Consider the following 20070-nt stretch of genomic DNA (forward strand, 5'->3'; position numbering starts at 1 on the left):
CTATAATCAATGCACACTCTCCAACTTGTTTGGATACGGGTTGGCACAAGCTCATTCTCGGCATTTTTCACCGCTGTCACTCCGGACTTCTTTGGAACACATTGCACCGGTGATACCCAACGACTATCAGAGATTGGATAAATCACTCCACAATCAAGAAGTTTGATAATCTCCTTTTTCACAACTTCCATCATTGGAGGGTTGAGACGGCGCTGAGCCTCTCGAGTTGGTTTAGCCCCCTCCTCTAGAAGTATGCGATGCATGCACGTAGTCGGGCTAATTCCCCTAACATCGGCCAAAGTCCACCCAATGGCCGTCTTGTGCTCTTTCAACACTCGGATCAACTTCTCCTCCTCTATGGCCGTGAGTGATGAGGAGACAATGACGGGCAATGTCTCGTTATCTCCCAGAAAGACGTACTTTAAATGATCGGGCAACGGTTTAAGCTCAAGTACGGGTGCCTGAGTTACTGAGGGTAACAACTTATTAGTGGAGACTGAAATTGAAATTGGGTTAGAAGGCTTACCATGATATTGAGGTAGTGACTCAAGGGCATCCACTATCTCGGCCTCCTCCACACTTCTAGGCACGGCAAAACCAGATTTTTGCCCAATTCCTTGTGCAATTGTTGTTTCAAGTGTATCCCTCTCCAAACAATCGAGAAAATCCTGCGCCAAATCATCAATTATATCAATAGAAAAGCAAGAATGATCGTCCTTAGGAAATTTAATACTTTCAGAAAGATTGAAATCAATGACTTCCGCATCAAATTCCATCGTTAAAGTTCCTTTAAACACATCTATCTTGGTGCGGGCTGTTTTCATGAAGGGCCTCCCTAATAGAATCGGCAATGGGGTGGAATGGGGTGAATCTTCCGTGTCAAGCACGTAGAAATCCGCTGGAAAAATCAAGTTACCAACCTGCACCAAAACATCTTCCAAAACACCTTTTGGATATGCATTAGAACGATCGGCTAATTGAATTATCACACCATCATTTTTAAGCTCACCTAAGTTCATAGATGCATAAATAGAGTATGGCATAACATTAATTGAAGCCCCTAAGTCTAACATGCATTGTTCAAACTTAGTATTACCAATAACGCACGGAATTGTAAAACTACCCGGATCTTTGCATTTAGGGGGTAATTTCCTTTGTAACACAGCAGAGACATTTTCACTTACTTGAACCACCTCTTTGTTTGAAATCCTTCTCCTTGTTGTACAAAGTTCTTTTAAAAACTTAGCATACCTCGGGACTTGCTTAATCGCATCAAGGAGCGGGATATTGACTTGAACTTTCCGAAAGGTCTCTAGAATGTCCTTCTCGGCTTCTTCCTTCTTTGATTGCTTAAACCTGCCAGGAAAGGGCACATTTAGTGGAATAGAACTAGAAAAAGTTGAATTGGGACTTACCTTGGTGGTTTGGGATGGTTTAGGAGGACTAGATGAATTCGGCAAGGTTTGGTCATCCTTGGCCTTGGGCTTTGCTCCCTGTGCTTCTTCTTGCAGCAACTTGTCCTCCTCATCTTGACTTGATTTGGATGTATTTGAGTCCGTTCCAACCTGTTTACCACTTTTTAACATGATGGCCTTAGCGGTTTCAAATCCTCCCTTCGGGTTCATAACGGTTGAACTAGGCAATCTGCCTTGTTCTCTAATTTGCCCCATAAATTCGGCAATTTGACCCATTTCCTTCTCCAAATTGTCCACCCGTTTGTCTTGGATTTGTCTCTCCTTATTTTGAGTTTGTACTTCCTGCGTCAAAGTAGTAAGTAACTTAACAACTTGATCATTATCCAAAGACATACCTGAGGTTGTTGGGGCAGATTGCACTTGGTTTTGATTGGGGACGAATGGCTTTGTATAAAAACCCGGTGGTTGCTGCCTAAATCCTCCTTGTTGTTGGGGTTGTTGAGGATCCCGCCATTTGAAATTTGGATGGTCCCTCCACCCCGGATTGTAGGTATTAGAGTATGGATCATGGCGTGGTTGATTTTGGTTCCCAAAACCCACGGCATTGGCAGATTCCCAACTCCCATTCTCAATCAATTGAGGGCATTGATCATTGGCATGTCCTTACATAGAGCACACGCCACACACACTTGGTCCATGAATCTTCATTCCCTCGGCCAACTGAGAAACAATAGAAGTAAGGTTAGCTAATTGGGATTGAATTTCGGGCATAGAACTTACCTCATTCACTTGTAGCCGTGGGGGGTCTCTTTGTCCAACACCTTCGTATTGTTGTGCATTATGTGCTCGGTTGGCAATTAGAACTTTTGCAGCCCCCGGAGTTTTATCCACCAACGCACCTCCCGCCGAGGCATCAAGCATTTGGCGTTCCATGGGAAGGAGTCCTTCATAGAAGTATTGAATGAGCAGCTCCTCCTTCATTTGATGTTGTGGACAAGAAGCAACAAGTGATTTAAAACATTCATAATAAGAAGGAAACGATTCACCTTGATCTTATTGGATGCCATTAATCCGTTTCCTCAAGAGAATGACTCTTGAAGTTGGGAAAAACTTCTCCAAGAAAGCTCTTTTCATACTATCCCAAGATGTAACCGTTCTGGGTGCTAACTCGTAAAGCCAATCCTTCGCCTTTTCCAAAAGTGAGAATGGAAAAGCCTTCATCATCAGAATGTTCCCGTCGACATTTATGGGTGTCATGCTCGAACAAACAACCTCGAATTCCTTGAGATGCTTGTTGGGCTCTTCCATGGAAAGCCCATGGTATTTCGGAATGTGGTGCAACAAGCTTGACTTCAACTCGAATTCATCGGTCTTGCCTTGGGCAGCCGCGGGGTATTGAATGCATAATGGTGCGGCATTGGTCAACCTTGAGGCCGAAAGCTCTTTAATGGTCCGATTGTCCGCTGCCATAACTTCTTCTTTCACTTCTTCAAACTCAGATTCGGCCTCTGAACTTGAACTAGGTTCACTAGGTTCGGGATGCCTCCTCTTTCTTCTCAAATCACGTTCAAAATCGTCGTTAAAGTCCAAGATATGCACAGTTTGAGAACTCCGCGTCATGCATTAGTACCTAAACCAAGAAAACAAAACAAAATAAGAAAACTAGGTAAATTACACTAAAAACACACGGCAAAAACACAAGGGATTAGCAATTTTTGCTAATCCCCGGCAACGGCACCAAAATTTGATGTGAAAATTACTTGACACACAAATTAAACCCTATTGATGACAATTGTAGTAATGATGTAAGTAGGGATCGTTCTAGACCGGGGATTAACTAGGGATGCTAATCAACAAATATAAGACTAAAAAACACTAAACTAGACTCTAAAAACTCAAAACTAACTTAAAACACTCAAAACAGCAAATAACAATAAAAAAGATTCAATTCTAGACCTAACAAGTGATTTGGACGAAAATATAACTTTAAAAGACTCAAAAGATTTAAAGGAAACAAGTTTTGACTCTAAAAGCAAGGGGTTTTGTTTTGACGAAAATTGAACTTTAAAACTTTAAACTTTGAAAATAAACTTAAAACAAAACAGATTGTGATGAAATAGAATGATGAGAAACTAGTTAGAGGGTTCCTTATCCACACATGAACATATGCATATAATTTGATTCCCAGTTATGACTTCAACAAACGATGAATGACAATGTTCCAAGTTAATTAGGTCCGCTTAAATTAACTCTTAGATTTCCCTAGATTCATTGGATTGAATGGAATACACATTACAACCAAATTATTCCTCATCAAAGTCCCTAACTATGGAATACGCATGATAGAGACATTCAACAAAGATCATTAAGTTCAACGGAAATCATAAACATTGACTAGGCATTCATAACTATGGAATACGCATGTTAATCCAGCCTAGGGTTTACTTAAACACAATCGTGACTAGCGATCTTTACTACTGATGAATATAAGTTCATAACGATTAGGTGAAATTCCCTTATATCCTAGCATCAAGTTTAGGCATGCAAATTAAGTGTCGACCCTCAACCCACATACATAAACAAGTTCTTAATCAAAACAGAAAAGTAAACCACATCTAAAGTTCATGAATTCATAACTGGAGTAAAACAAATCATAACCAACATATGTCCATGGCTTCAAATTTGCCTCTAACTAAAAAGAAATTAGTTCCACATGTTTAACATAATTGAACAGCAAGTTAAATTAAACATGAACATAGAATTAAAAGAAGAAAGAATTCCAAACACTCTAATAGTTGCAGATTGCATAAGCACGTCACTACTCCTCCTCTCCTTCAATGGTGGCGGCACAAGGTGGTTATGGTGGTTGAATGGTTGGTTATATGGAGGAATGGATGGGGAAGGTTTAGATATGTAGGGAGAGGCAAGGGAAGGCTTGGAGAATGGTTAATTTCTGAATGATTTGAATGAGGTTGCTGCCATGGTATTTATAGGAAAATGATGGACTTGTTTAACACAAAATTCTGGTGGAATTGAGTAGGTGAGCAAGGCAAAGAGTGGGAATTGTTGGTGGGTTAGGTATTGAGTCATCCATTCACATGTCATGGTGAGTTAAGCATTGCATCATCCACTCACATGTCATGGTGATTTAAGCATTGCATCATCACTCAAATTTCTGGTGAAAGTGAATCAATGCCCACGGCATTGAAGAATTTCTTGGTTTTGAGTGAAGTTTTGGTCAATCCTTCTAGAAATTTATCCCTTCTTGCAACTTGTATTTGTTTCACCAGATTTTTAGCATGTTCATAGCCTCTTTTGTTTTCAAATTCGTCCATCCTCATGCCTCCATGCTTGCACAATCCAATCTTGGCCCAAAAATGCTCTAGAATGTTCCAAATTGCTTCTTTTTGCATACTTTGACACTAAAACCTGAAATTGCATGAAAATAACTTTAAACACTATAATTATCATAGTTTAGCTAATTAAAAGCAAGAAAACAAGCTAACTAAGTCGTATAAATATGCTCTTATCAATAACCTCTCCTAAAATCAGCATACCCCAAACTCCACCCCTCACCCTATGCCCGACCCCAAACCCAAAATTAACTCCAAAAACACATACTAATGAAAAATAAATTAAAATATAGATATAAAATACCTTTTGGCAAGATTGAGAGTGAATGAGAGATAGGGAGAGAGGATGAGTGAGAGATAAAGAAAAAGGAGAGAGTGTGAGAGATTGAGAAGAGATAGTGAGAGAGTGAATCAGAGTAAGAGTTAGAGAGAGAGAGTAGAGATTGAGTGTGAGAGAGGGGGTCGAATTTGGGGAGAGGGAAAGAGAGGAGAGGTAAGAGAACTAGAGGAGATAAATTGAGAAAATTGTGGAGGAGTTATTTTGGTTTTAAAAACCATATCACTTTGTGCGACAAAGGACACGATTTTTTGCACGATTAAAGATTGGTCGCGCAAAGTCTTAAAAAAAATTAAATAAATTCCTGCTCCCCATTTTTGGCACCCACCCAAATTTTTAGGGTTTTGCACGATGAAACATTTGTTCGTATCGCAAAACTTTGCACGACGAAATATTGATCGCACAAAACTTTGTGCGACAATCGCGCAAAATTTTAAAAAAATAATAAAAAAGAAAATAATTTTTTTTACAATTTATAATATAAATAAAAGGATAAATATCAGTTTACTACCCTTAAGTTTCATGGTTTTCAACATTTAGTACATGAAGTTTTTTTCGTCCCAGAGTCATGGCTAAAGTGTTAATTTTGGGACAGTCTCATATATATGTTAGTTTGGCTGTTAAGTCTCCCGTTATCTGATGACGTGGTGCCTATGTGGACAATGACTGGGCACCACGTGTCATTAAAAATATTAAAATAATTAATTAAATTAAAGTAAAAAAAAAAAAAAAAATAAACCCCTTTCGTCTTCCCTACCTAACACCCCTCTTCGTTTTCTCCACATGATCACCCCTTCTCCCATCCCCCATCACCCACCCCTTGCCCACCCAAGCCACTTTTTCTCCGATCCACTCCTCCCAAATGAAATGTCAGAAAACCCTAACATTTACAGAACTCTTTTTGGGGGTTTTAGGAACACCATAGTCACTGCAATACATCTAACCCACCATCACCTGCATGGAGCTATCTCCTGCCTTTGCATCCTTGAGCGTGTCTTGAAACCCCCGCAGCACACAGTTTGACACCACCCGGGCCAGAAGAACCCGGTTCTGCCCTTCAGAGCTCTCCATCCTTAGCTTCACTCGCTCCGGGTTGACTGGTTCCGGTTGCGGGGATGAAATTCGAACTTAGGACATTTGCTTTGCCCGTCTAGGCCATGGGAGCTTGTCAGCAGCGACGATTCTGGTCAAATGGGTTTGATTGGTTTAATGGGTCAAATGGGCAGCGATGATTTCTTTGCTTGCCTTTCCTATCAATGAAATCAATAAAAGTAAGTAATTTTCTTTTGGGTTTAATGGGTTTGATTTCTTATCACGATTTCATAGGTGGGGTGCTTCTGGGGATCTAAAACTCATACACACGGAGGGGATGGAGAGGTGGAACTGTGAAGGGGGTGGAGGTGAGGGAGGGGTGTCCGGTGCGGAAGACAAAGGGCTTCTGGGGTTTTTATTTTTACTTTTATTTAATTAATTATTTTAATATTTTTAATAACATGTGGCGTCCAGTCATTGTCCACATGAGCACCACGTCATCAGATAACGGGAGACTTAACAGCCAGACTAATTGATGTATGAGACTGTCCCAAAATTAACACTTTAGGTATGACTCTGGAACGAAAAAAACTTCATGTACTAAATGTTGAAAACCACAAAACTTAAGGGTAGTAAACTGATATTTACCCTAAATAAAATAAAATAAATCGGGTTTAGGGCGCAAAGAAAATAATTTAGGCTAACAATATAAAATATAAAATAAAATAAATAGGGTTTAGGTGACGAAACATTACTATTCGTCGCGCAAAGTTTTTAAAAAATAATAAAAACTATGAAAATAATTTATTTTACAATTTAAAATATAAAATTAAATAAAAAAAGAAAATAAATTGGATTTACGTGACAAAATATTTGGATTTTGTTGTGCAAAGTTTTTAAAAAATATTTTTTTTATTTTTATTTTTTTAAACATATTGAGCTACAAAGTCTAAAATTTCGTTGCGCACAATGTGTGTTTCGTCACGGAAGGTGATTTTTTTTACTAGTGTTGAGAATTCTCTCTAAGCCATTTCCGTTTGAACTTGGTACCACTGAAGGCACTATATAGTAATCATGCTACTATTATCAACCAGCTTCAGTTTCCCAACGTAATGATCTTGGTGGTAGTTGATGAAAGGAGGCAATGGCACTTGATCAAAGGACAACTCCATTAACCTTATCCAGGCTCACAGTTATGACGGGTTAGTAACCACGATTATTTATTCATAATCGTTTAAGTCATTATCTACGTAACTATTTATTTGTTGGATATTTCAATAAACGTCTGTACCTATATTCATATTCATTTTAAACGGTTAAACCTACCAATTAACCGTAACTGCATACTTTTTTTTACACTTTTCGCGTTTACCCATTTTTTAACTAGTTGAAAATCAAAATACAATTTTGTCATGATTTTGTTCAAATTCCATCATTGTATTTCTTTTCTCAAACTATAGCTCATATTGGAAGGAGAATTCATGCATTTTCAACATACTTTTTCCCTAAACCCGATCACCTATTTATTTAAAATAATGATGCTTTTACTAATCTAGCACAAGTGACGAGATCAAGTATAAAATATATGATGCTTTTACTAATCTAGGAAAAGTGACGAGATCACATATACCTACTGCAAACGTACATGCAATGATAGATGTACCTTACACATGTCCAAACATTATTCATGATGGACAAAACGAGAATGTCATTACCTTACCAAAAAGGAAAGAAAAGATGAATCTTGCTGCCACATCACCAATCGTGAATGCCAACATGGTTCTTGATCAACTGAGCTGTGACATTCAAACACTTGAGACTAATATATTGCCACAACGTAAACAGTTTAAGGTAGGTGAAAATTTGAACATCTCTTGAAATACAATAAAGCTTTCCTTCATTACTTTGAAGAAACTAACGCTCATTTTTTTCATTATTTTCTTTATGTCATACTAGATTTATACACCTCCTGAATTTATTGATCCCTTGCCGACATGGATATATAGAGAAGAATTCCCTGAGGCTATCAAGACATATATTATTGGCCAAATTGATGTTAATCCTGATGGAAACTATGGATACAGAGTCATATCTATGGCGTTGGGGATTGATAATGGATGGTGTAAGGTTTGAAGAGGTTTACTGCATCAACTACGTCAAATGCCTTCTCTTTTTCAGGAGTGTTTTGTAGGGAACGACAGATATGCGGAGATTGAGCGAGCACTTGATTATTTTGAAGATGGTTTTGCACCAGAGTATAGTTGGTTAATCATGCCAGATATGAGGCATATAATTGCTACATGTTATAACGTGGTTTTGATACACTTAAGCATGACACAATGCATTACGTTTCTTCCATACTCTCTAGAGTCATCAACTCAATCAAGTGATACTGACCTACATGAGGTTCCATTGGTTATCTAATTGAAGATCATCATTTTATCTAGGTATAAGATATGTTTTTTCTTTTTGCATATATATTTATTATATCTTATTTGATAACTCTAAATTGATTGATGACTTTGTGTATTGTAGGTACATTTGTGTGAAGGTCACCCTATGCCACGAGTTTTTACCATGTGGCACAAAAAGAGTCAAACGAGCAGTCATATTAGAGTGAAAAACTTGTACTAAATACCAGGGGCGTGTGGATCAATTTAAGCAACTTCGAGGGCTAGAGAATGTAGCCACTAATGATATTGTGGATCTTGAAGATGATTAAAACATCAAAGCATTTCTTGACACCCATGGACCTCAATTTGTGTATCATGCACAAACTTATTGTTTAAGACCCCTCAAGAATGGTTCTTGAGGGGAAGACAAAAATAAGTTTCAAGTCTTTAACATGTACATTCTCTTAAAATTTCATGTACTAAACTAGTATTTACGATTTCACACTTTAATTATAATGCAGTTTGACTCTAATATGATTTACTATCATTAATAAAGTTTAGTGTTAATTAAGTTCTATCCAAATTTGGGGTAAATTTTTTTTACATATATCTGGACTTCATCTAGGCTTCACAGAAGACGATGAATTCTTGAAGGCGTTGGTAGCCGGCTTATGCACCTCGCTTCCCACTGGGTCCTGATCGTGTCAAATTTCTCTCAACAATGCTGCCACATCCTTCATCGTGGGATGATCCTCCGCCCAGTTAATGGTGTAGAGGAGTGAGATTCCAAAAGCTTGGAGCATTTCTTGTATCTGTGTGTCTGGGTAACCTTTCTAGTTTAGGATCAAGAATCTCAATAGGGTCCTTCTTGCTCTTCAGGTGGTCTCGGACCCACTGAATCACATGTTGTCAATCTGTGAATGATGGGTCCACTATCCTTTTCCTAGTTATGATCTCCAAAATGACAACCCCATAACTATACACATCGCTTTTCGCAGTGATTTTTAGCATGCATGCATATTCTGCAAGTGACAATTGATTTATCAGCTTTTGTGTTGTGGAAAACCATGCAAATAACTTAGGTCTAAACACATCAAATTTAGCTTCTAACAATCAAATGGGTGTAAAAATAAAGGGTTTTTTTATTAACACCCTACATGTTGTTGAATACACCCCACTTAAAAATGTAATACTAAACAACTTGTAACTCTAATGTGAAATGACTATTCAAACCCTCATAGCTACTCTTACTCTCCACAAGTTGATGAAAATAGATCTTTTGATGAACGGAACAAACAAGTTGATGAAAATAGATCTTTTCAAGAAATTATTAAAATAATGGAATAAAAATTTGACTTTTTGCAAGGCCATGCTCTAATTGGAATCCAAGAAATAGGAAGAAAACTAGATAATGTTAAAAAATTTAAGATGTAATTAAATGTAATATTCTTGTGGCTGTTTGATGATGAGGAAATTCAATGTTTTTTGGCTGGTTGGAACTGACATGACCTTATAAGAATAATTCCTACCATTTGTCCATCAGGCTTCTTAGAATCCAACGTGATTGTTCAAGAAAATTTGACGGATGTTTATAAATCAAACGGCAAGATGGAGATTTTATACAAGAATTTAATTCATCTTTCCGGTCTTTAAAATATGGATTATTCTTTTGTTTGAAAGAGAAGAAGAGTTTGATGTCCCTGTGTCACCTACTATACCATCATCTCCACATGGTCCTATAAACCCAATTCCTGAATCCATTGCTACAACTTCAACACAATATGTTCCTCCCACTTTCCTTGTGGCTACAGATTTGTCATCTGGATCTAACTCTCATGACAACATTAAGATATCCTCTGAGTTTCAACCTGAAAGTTTACAAGTTATTCTCTTTATACCACCTATGAATACACATGCTATGCAAACCAGATCCAAGAGTGGTATCTTCAAGCCCAAAGTGTTTCTCTCAATAGTTGCATATGAGAACTCAGTTGATTTAACTCAAATGGAACAGTCAGCTCTTAAATCCTCGATGTGGTGTGCAGCTATGGAAGAAGAACTCCCAGCCTTGCATTCTCAGGGTACTTGGTGTTTGGTCCCTCTTCCTGCAAATAAGAATTTGGTAGGATGCAAGTGGGTCTTCAAAATTAAAAGAAATGCAGATGGGACTATATCCAAGTATAAAGCTAGACTTGTTGTGAAATTCTGTTCCTGGATTTCACTTTTGCAAACCACGTATTTGTATTAAGGATATTTTATATTATTTTTCCAAGAATTTAGATTTTAATTAAACTAGTTACGAAGTTTGAAGTTTGAAAATTAATTATTTAAAATCCGTGGACCTTTCAATGTCACAATTTATATTTTTGAATAGTGCTCGACCTCACAAATGCGTGGGCGCAAACCGTTCGTGAAATGAACAAGAAATGAGAAACTTTGAATGCGAGAGTCTTCTTCGAGCGTATGCATCAAGAATCTTAATGAAAGGACCAACTTGTGGATGCAAATTTCCGCCGTTTTCTCCTTTGATGAAAATGCACCTACAAAATAATAACACCTAAGATTAAGGCCAAAACCCTCATGCGCCCATGATGAATGGGGGAGGGGGGCTTTGGCTGAAGAATCTCTTATGTCAAAGTGAGAATTTGGAAGAAAATGTGTTTGAGAATTTTTGGGTAGAGAATGACTTAGAATTTTAGTGGGAGAATAGGGCTATTTATAGGGGAGTGACCGGCACTATTTGGAAAATACGGTCCGGCTATATATTGTCAAATTGTGAGTGTAATTGCAAGATATTATGTGAAATAATATCTTGCAATTAACTTGGCAATTAAATCTCAATTGAATAGGGAAATTAGGAGTTACCTTTTGAATAAGGATTTGATAAGGAGTGATGAGAGCATTTTGAATAAATATCATTTTGATCACCCTTGAGTCTTCCTTAATTGAGTTGTTATTGTCCGTTACATGTGCGTGGGAATCCCAGAGTGCCTTGAGGGTAACTTTGTCATTTTAACCCAAAACTCCACGTGTTACCTCTATAATTTTCTTGATTATTTTTAGCTCCACAGTTTTGGCTGTCCATAGCCTCAATTCTATCGTTTGACCATAGTTTCTATCTCTAATTTACGTTTTATCATAGTTTCTATTACTAATGTTCGTTTGACGAGATTCTATTATTTGACCACAACTTCTATTGCTAATTTTCGTTTGACGAGATTCTATCGTTTAACTATAGTTTCATAAACGACTGACATTCGATCTTTGTAGTAAGCGATAATCTTGTAGTTGGATTGCTATAGAATTGGAGCATGTTGTTGTGAAAGTAAAAGGACACCCTTAGGAACATAAGGATTGGAAATTGGATCGATGTGTGAATCTTTTAGATTGGAATAATCAGGGTTGTTGGCCGCTAGAACCATTTTGATCAAAGGTTGACTTTTGTCAATATATCCGAATCATTCTTGAATACAGTAGTTGGGCATGTACAATCTAGAATTATGTGTTTTATCAACAGAAATCTAATACTGGATTTGTGCATTGTTTTTAGGCGTTAATCGTACTTGAGCCCTTGATCTTTTTGCTAGGGTGTTATAGTGTGGACTTCAAGTGAGCGTCCAAAACTTTTTGTTTTGTGTTGCTTCCGTCTTTCATATGCTTGAAAGCTCGGCTTCAATGACTTAATCCTTTGGTTTAGCTAATTCTGAGTATTTGAGCCAAAATATCAAATATGAAACAAGTATAAACGGGACATAGTCATAGGCTTAACCTCATTTTGCATGGCACGTATAATCATCACGTGACGCCTCAATAACAAGACGATGTGTTATGTTTTTTTTTTCCACACATGTTCTTATATTATTGCATTATAATGTGTCATACAAATCGCTCTACCAATTTCCTTTTTCTTTTGTTAGTATAAATGAGACATTTTGAACTACGGTAGATCTGTCATTGTAATTGCTATAAAGATTGCTATTGTAATTGATGTTTTCAATGTTGCAGGAGAATGGTAATGCTTTAGTAATTATTGATGGGTAATTCTAGGGAGATTAGATTTGTAAACAAAATTTTATAAACTAAATGATCTAATAGTTGATGATTAGATTATTACTTAAGTATTGATAAACGTGCTTATTTCTATTAGTGACACGTCATTTAATTGCAAATTTTGTCTACAAATTTAGTTTTCTTAGCATTACCCATTATAGATTGATATCTTGTGCGAATTCTGCAACAACATATTTGCTGCAGTCAAAATTAACAAACAATTTCAAACAAATATCAAACTCGTGTTATATATATAAGGTGGTACTACATACACTAAATTCATACATAAATAAATATTGAAATGCACGATGGAGTTGGGGTATACAGAGATGTCCTAAGTAATCTTGTTTGAGGAATCTTTCAACTGAAACTCTTTTACATGGTCAAGAAAAACTTCTCTTTAACAAAAAAGAAAAGATAGGGTATTCAAATGAAAGAAATATATCTGATCGTTAAAATTGTGCTAGAGATGCTTTCCTTTTCATGTTTTCCCTTCATCAGTTCGACAAAAATAAAAAATTGAAAAAAACCTTGTTATTATGAGATAGACTTATGCGAAGTTGAGAAAAGCAACAACAAAAACACGAATCCAAAGAGCCTTGTATTCATGGATGTGAGATTGTTTAGCTTCATGTTTTTACCTTTGATCTGTCGCTAGCTCTACATGCTTCTACTATTTTCCCCCTTTTATGGTAATTTTCTTCTCTTCGATGTAACCAGTGCTTTAAATTTAAGTAATTATGACGAAAGAAAAGAAACATAATAACGATCACTCAAATTAATGCAACCCAAAAAAACGTAAATTTTTTAGACTAACCGAAACAACTCAATTGATAAATAAAGCATAAACCTAAGGATAAAGTACAAACTTAATAAGAAATTTTCAAATTCCAAAACTGGTTGCCATTAATTTGTTAACGTTAAAACATGTGCATTAAAGTAGAATATCATTGTAATAAAAAAATGATTGGAAGTACTCGGTAGGAACCTGGTAAGGTTTACGGTCGGGTATATTCACTAATCGTATAACATAGAGCATAATGTATTCTACCCACTCCTTCCCATCTTTTAAGTTTACGTCTCTTTGGTTGCACTACTACAAAAAACAATTTGCGCTACGAAATAAGATTTGTTGCACAAAGTAATATTTCATTGCTCAAAAACGAAATTATTCGCCGCGCAAAGCTCGCGCGAAGGCACTTTGCACGACAAAATATTTCGTCGCACTAAGTTTTAAATTTTTTATTTTTTATTTAATTAAATTAGTTTAATATTTTGTGCGACAAAATATTTGGTAGCACAAGATTTTGCATGACAAAAGTTTTTGGTTTTTATTTTTTATTTAATCAAATTGACATTTTGTTTTATTATTTCTATTATTTAATTTAATTATAGTAATTGTTTGCACAACGAAATATTTGGTAGAACAATATTTTTTGAATTTTTACTTTTTTAATTTAATTTAATTGTATGGCTTTATTTTTTAATTACTTTAATTGAAATTGACATATTCAAATAAAATTACAATGAAAAATAGTGATCAAATTATCCATAATATAAATTCTATTAAAAATGTACATATAAATTAACAAATTACAATAATAAAATCCTAACACAAGTCTATCGTGGTGATGGCGGCAGGGGATATGGTCCTATAGCGTCATAATCCTCAACTCCTCAACTTTCACCATCATAATCCTCAACTCTCCTTGATGGACTGGCCTATTCGGATGTTAAAAAGGATATCCAATTCTTTTCTAATTTGAAATTCTGCCAGTGCGCATAAAGGCAAAAAAGTTTGCCATGAGATCGTTGTTTCTGAAATGGTGGTGGTGGATGTGGCCTGGAAGGGGTTGGCTGATACGGTGGCAGGGATAGACGTTAAAATTTTGGGTAATGCTAGGGAGATCACATTATAGATTAAATTTTGTTAATCATACAATGTAGTTGTTGATAATTGGCTTATTATTTAAACATCGATTAACGTAATTATTTCTTATTAATAACACATCATAGTTTGCAAATTTAGTCTTCAAAAGTTGGTCTTCTTAGCATTACTCTAAAATTTTAGAGAGACAATGCACTACTAATTAATCACACTCATGCCGTATTTAATTTGCATTTAACCATATGTATACTATACACTAAGTGTGAGGTTCTATAACCAAAGATCAACAGTATAACAATTAGTAGTAAAACCTGTCATTATATTGTTAAGTCATTGTCAAGTTTTCGATGTCAGACTTTCTACATTCGTCAAAAGGCCTTCTCACACTTGCAACCTATTTATACATCAGCCATTGATCTTCTACTTTTTAAGGGTAGTAATATAATTCGTGCTTTGCCCACTTTAATACCATATCAAACAATTGTTTTTGAGAATTTTTTTTGTTCACTGAACCGAATCAGTCTATTCAATATACCTTTAAATTTGGCTCTCCATTCTAATGAAATCATGTGTACAAAACGAGCCATATGTTCTTATTGGCAGCCATATTTTTTTTTAAATTTATATGTACATACAGTAGTGTGTGCCTTTCATCTAAAATGAATTGAATTAGAGTTCTGCAAAGCAAAAGAGCATAAGCGCAAGAGAAGAATATAACATTCAAAACAGGATTCCCACCCCCCCCCCCCCCTAATCCTTTCATATTCTTCCACGGTTCGGCCTCCCAAACTTTATTGCTCAACGTACTTTTGCCAAAAGGAAAAAGAAAAATGATTTTTGCACACCAAAGTTTTTTCCTTGCACTTGTTTATTCCAAGTGATGACACCATAATACATAGTTTAAAAGCATTTGTAAATGCATAGGTAAATTTTTACTTTGATGCTATGTGCCACTTCACTTTCATCATTTGCCACGTCGAATATTTTTATTATATACTCACTTTACTTTCAATAGGCATGTTAAATTGCGGAAAGGGATCCTCTCCGATCCCTTGCACCAAATCCATCAAATCCACCAATCCGGACCTTTAAAATTTGATCAAACAGCTAAAAACAGAGAGGTCCTTTAAAAATTATAATAACTTTAGCCATTTGATCAAATTTCAAGAATCCGGATTGATGGATTTGGTGGAAGAGATCCGGAAATGATCTCTTTCCTTAAATTGCTAATAGACTTGTCAATCAATCATGTCTTGATTTGAATCAAGTATAATGAAGGACAATGTCAAAGCTTTCCCATAACCATACGGTTACACCAAAACTCAGTTTTAAGTCTTTACCTTTTTGCTTTGGTAATGGATGAGTTAACGGACATACATAAGATGATATCTATTGTTGTATGCTTCTCGTATATGATATAGTGCTGATAGATGAAATACAATAGGGAGTAAACTAGTTCAACAAAGAAAACAGTTTTGATGTTTTTCAGAAGTATGTTTCTCGGAGAAGACTTCGAGGAAGACTAAATTAGTTCAACAAAGAAAACAGTTTTGATGTTTTTCAGAAGTTTGTTCATGCTATTATATTGAAGCCTTAGGTTGATATGCGTTGTTAATTTTTATTGACTGATCAGATTCAGAGTGGATTTCAACCATTTTGTATTGTCATAAATCTTTACTTTTGATTGTTGCTCAATTCAAGCTCTTTGGCTTTAAGTTATTTTGACATTACGATCGCACATGATTTATTGGAATGTGGAGTGGAGACCAGAAATCTCCAAGTAAGAGACTTCTCCTTGATGGAGTGGCCTATTCGGATGTTAAAAAGGATATCCAATTCTTTTCTAATTTGATCGTTGTTTCTGAAATGGTGGTGGTGGATGTGGCCTGGAAGGGGTTGGCTGATACGGTGGTAGGGATAGACGTTAAAATTTTAGGTAATGCTAGGGAGATCAAATTTTAGATTAAATTTTGGAAATCATACGATGTAGTTGTTGATAATTGGCTTATTACTTAAACATCGATTAACGTAATTATTTCTTATTAATAACACATTATAGTTTGCAAATTTAGTCTTCAAAAGTTGGTCTTCTTAGCATTACTCTAAAATTTTAGAGAGACAACGCACTACTAATTAATCACACTCATGCCGTATTTAATTTGCATTTAACCATATGTATACTATACACTAAGTGTGAGGTTCTATAACCAAATATCAACAGTATAACAATTAGTAGTAGAACCTGTCATTATAGTGTTAAGTCATTGTCAAGTTTTCGATGTCAGACTTTCTACATTCGTCAAAAGGCCTTCTCACACTTGCAACCTATTTATACATCAGCCATTGATCTTCTACTTTTTAAGGGTAGTAATATAATTCCGGCTTTGCCCACTTTAATACCACATCAAACAATTGTTTTTGAGAATTTTTTTTGTTCACTGAACCGAAACAGTCTATTCAATATACCTTTAAATTTGGCTCTCCATTCTAATGAAATCATGTGTACAAAACAAGCCATATGTTCCTATTGGCAGCCATATTTTAAAAAAATTTTATATGTACATACAGTAGTGTGTGTCTTTCATCTAAAATGAATTGAATTAGAGTTCTGCAAAGCAAAAGAGCATAAGCGCAAGAGAAGAATATAACATTCAAAACAGGATTCCCCCCCCCCCCCCCCCCTAATCCTTTCATATTCTTCCACGGTTCGGCCACCCAAACTTTATTGCTCAACGTACTTTTGCCAAAAGGAAGAAGAAAAATGATTTTTGCACACCAAAGTTTTTTCCTTGTCACTTGTTTATTCCAAGTGATGACACCATAATACATAGTTTAAAAGCATTTGTAAATGCATAGGTAAATTTTTACTTTGATGCTATGTGCCACTTCACTTTCATCATTTGCCACGTCGAATATTTTTATTATATACTCACTTTACTTTCAATAGGCATGTTAAATTGCGGAAAGGGATCCTCTCCGATCCCTTCCACCAAATCCATCAAATCCACCAATCCGGACCCTTAAAATTTGATCAAACAGCTAAAAACAGAGAGGCCATTTAAAAATTATAATAACTTTAGCTATTTGATCAAATTTCAATGATCCGGATTGATGGATTTGGTGGAAGAGATCCGGAAATGATCTCCTTCCTTAAATTGCCAATAGACTTGTCAATCAATCATGTCTTGATTTGAATCAAGTATAATTAATAAGACATATTGAAAATTAAGGGGAAAAAAAATCAAAATATGGGGTTGAGTTCCTGATCCCAATTCTATATAAAATAATTTGGCCAAATTTTTTCATGATTCTCGTTGTGACACAGCATTTTCAAAGTAACTTTTATAGTGAAAAAGTTGTTAATGAAACCCTCATTCTGACTTCTGAGTCATGTTAGCAATTTAAGTTCAAACCCAAACTCCCGTTAATCTTCTATTAAACAAACTCACGTGACTATCATGTGTAGGGATCAAATTTGTCATTTCAATTCAAATTACATCTCATATTTAATTTGGTGATCGATCCCATGAAAATTTGGTGGACGACCACTTTTTTCTCCATCACTAGCTCTTGAAATATTGAGCATTCAAATGGTGACTGTGTTTGTATTAGGAAATGAAGGTGTCATTTTGTACTTTAGTAAAAGGAAGGTGTGTTTCTTAAAAATAAAAAAAATTTGCTCCACCAGTGAAACTTATTTTGATGTTAAAAAAAGAAAAAACAGACTTACATGTTTATATTTTGGAAATACAATTGCCATGGGATCCATCGCCAAGTGATGGAGGAGAAGAAATGGATCGTCCACCAAAGTTTTACGGGATTAATCACCAAACCAAACATAAGATATAATTTGGATTGAAACAACGAATTTGATCCATTCACTTGATAATCATGTGAGTTTGTTTAATAATATATAGAGTGTAAATAAAACAACTTCCTTCCTCCACACCACAATTCTCAACACTCAACTTTGTCAGTTTCTGCAGGCCTTTGGCCACCGAGGTTGGAAAGATATTATTCAAGCACTCACACGAATCGATCTCTACTAAATCTAGATTTTGACACTAAAAAGTTGTCAACTGATTGGTAGATGTTTTATCAAAAGATTTCAGTAGAACTACCAATTGTAGTGACTGGCATTGCCATATCAAGAAGGTGTCTGGATTATTCAATCCTCCCCTTATACTTGGCACAAAGATATTGATTAGACTGGCATCTGTAAACATTAGCTTTTCTCAGCCAGGAAAAAGAGTCTAGCAAGTTAGTCGTGTCGTATTAATTGTCATCAACTGAGGTAAACCGTGATAACAGTGTACCAAGCCTAACCGCTTGTGATCTTGTGATTGTAATTATGACAAGTGTAAGTATCTTGTAATTCTTATAATAGCTTAGGGAGTAAGCAACCTTGTTAGGTATATATATCTAGCTAATAGCTTAGAGAAGAAGTTATATCTTTAATAAGTTAGCTTTGGAGTCTCAGCAATTTCTCTAGCTAACTTATTATCACAATACAACTTCATAGCCTTATTCTGTTTAAAACCGAGACTCCAAAGCAATTTTTGTAGCCAAAGAATCTCACACGCACCATGTGCCATACCCCTATACTCGGCTTCAGCAGAAGACCGTGATACCACATTCCACTTCTTGCTCCGCCACATAACCAAATTACCTCCAACAAATGTAAAATACTCAGATGTAGACCTTATATCAGTCACATCACCAGCCCAATTAGCATCAGTAAATCCCTCAATCCTTATATGTCCATAACATTCATACAAAATTCCTTTACCCGAGGCAGACTTCAAATATGCCAAGATTCTCATTACCGCCGCCATATGATCCACACTAGGTGAGTGCCTAATTGACTTACCACACTTACGGCATAGGCAATATCCGGACGAGTGTGAGATAAATAAATCAGCCTCCCCACTAGTCTTTGATATCTACCTCTGTCAACTGGTTCCTTATTTGGATAAATCCCCAAATAATGTTTCTCTACGATGGGAGTGTCCACATGTTTACATCCCAGCATACCTGTTTCTTTTACTTAACATATTTACGTTGAGACAAGAAAATACCTCTAGATGACCGAGCGACTTCCACGCCAAGAAAATATTTCAAATTTCCCAAATTCTTCATCTCGAACTCGGCTGCAAGGTTTCGTTCTAACTTCATCATCTCTTCAAAATCATCACCCGTTATTATCATGTCATCCACATAAATAATTAAGGCCGTCACTTTACCACTTCTTCCCATCACAAATAATGTATGATTTGAGTGACTTTGATAATACCCAATCCTCCTCATAACTTGAGTAAATCTACCAAACCATGCACGAGGTGATTGCTTAAGTCTGTAAAGTGACTTTCGCAACCTACATACTTCGGTTTTCCCTCAGGCATTGTACCCCAGAGGAAAATCCATATATACCTCTTGTTCCAAGTGCCCATGAAGAAAATCATTTTTCACATCAAACTGTTTCAGTGGCCAATTCAAATTTTCAGCTAAAGAAATAAGAACTCGTACTGTATTCATCTTCGCTACTGGAGAAAAAGTTTCCTGATAATCAACACCATAAGTTTGAGTATAACCCTTCGCTACT

The 20070-nt window shown here is 36.0% G+C and overlaps 1 long non-coding RNA gene across 1 annotated transcript; it reads right to left on the bottom strand.

Moving 5' to 3' along the window:
- Positions 1-4020: 4020 nt before the first annotated feature.
- On the bottom strand, positions 4021-4849 carry LOC126592631 (uncharacterized). The gene is made up of 2 exons (XR_007612735.1): positions 4583-4849; positions 4021-4545 (listed from the first exon to the last, which is right to left on the bottom strand). It is a non-coding gene; the product is annotated as an uncharacterized LOC126592631 (long non-coding RNA).
- Positions 4850-20070: the final 15221 nt, after the last annotated feature.

Source organism: Malus sylvestris, chromosome 12 (genome assembly GCF_916048215.2).
Source record: "Malus sylvestris chromosome 12, drMalSylv7.2, whole genome shotgun sequence".
Taxonomy (NCBI): Eukaryota; Viridiplantae; Streptophyta; class Magnoliopsida; order Rosales; family Rosaceae; genus Malus; species Malus sylvestris.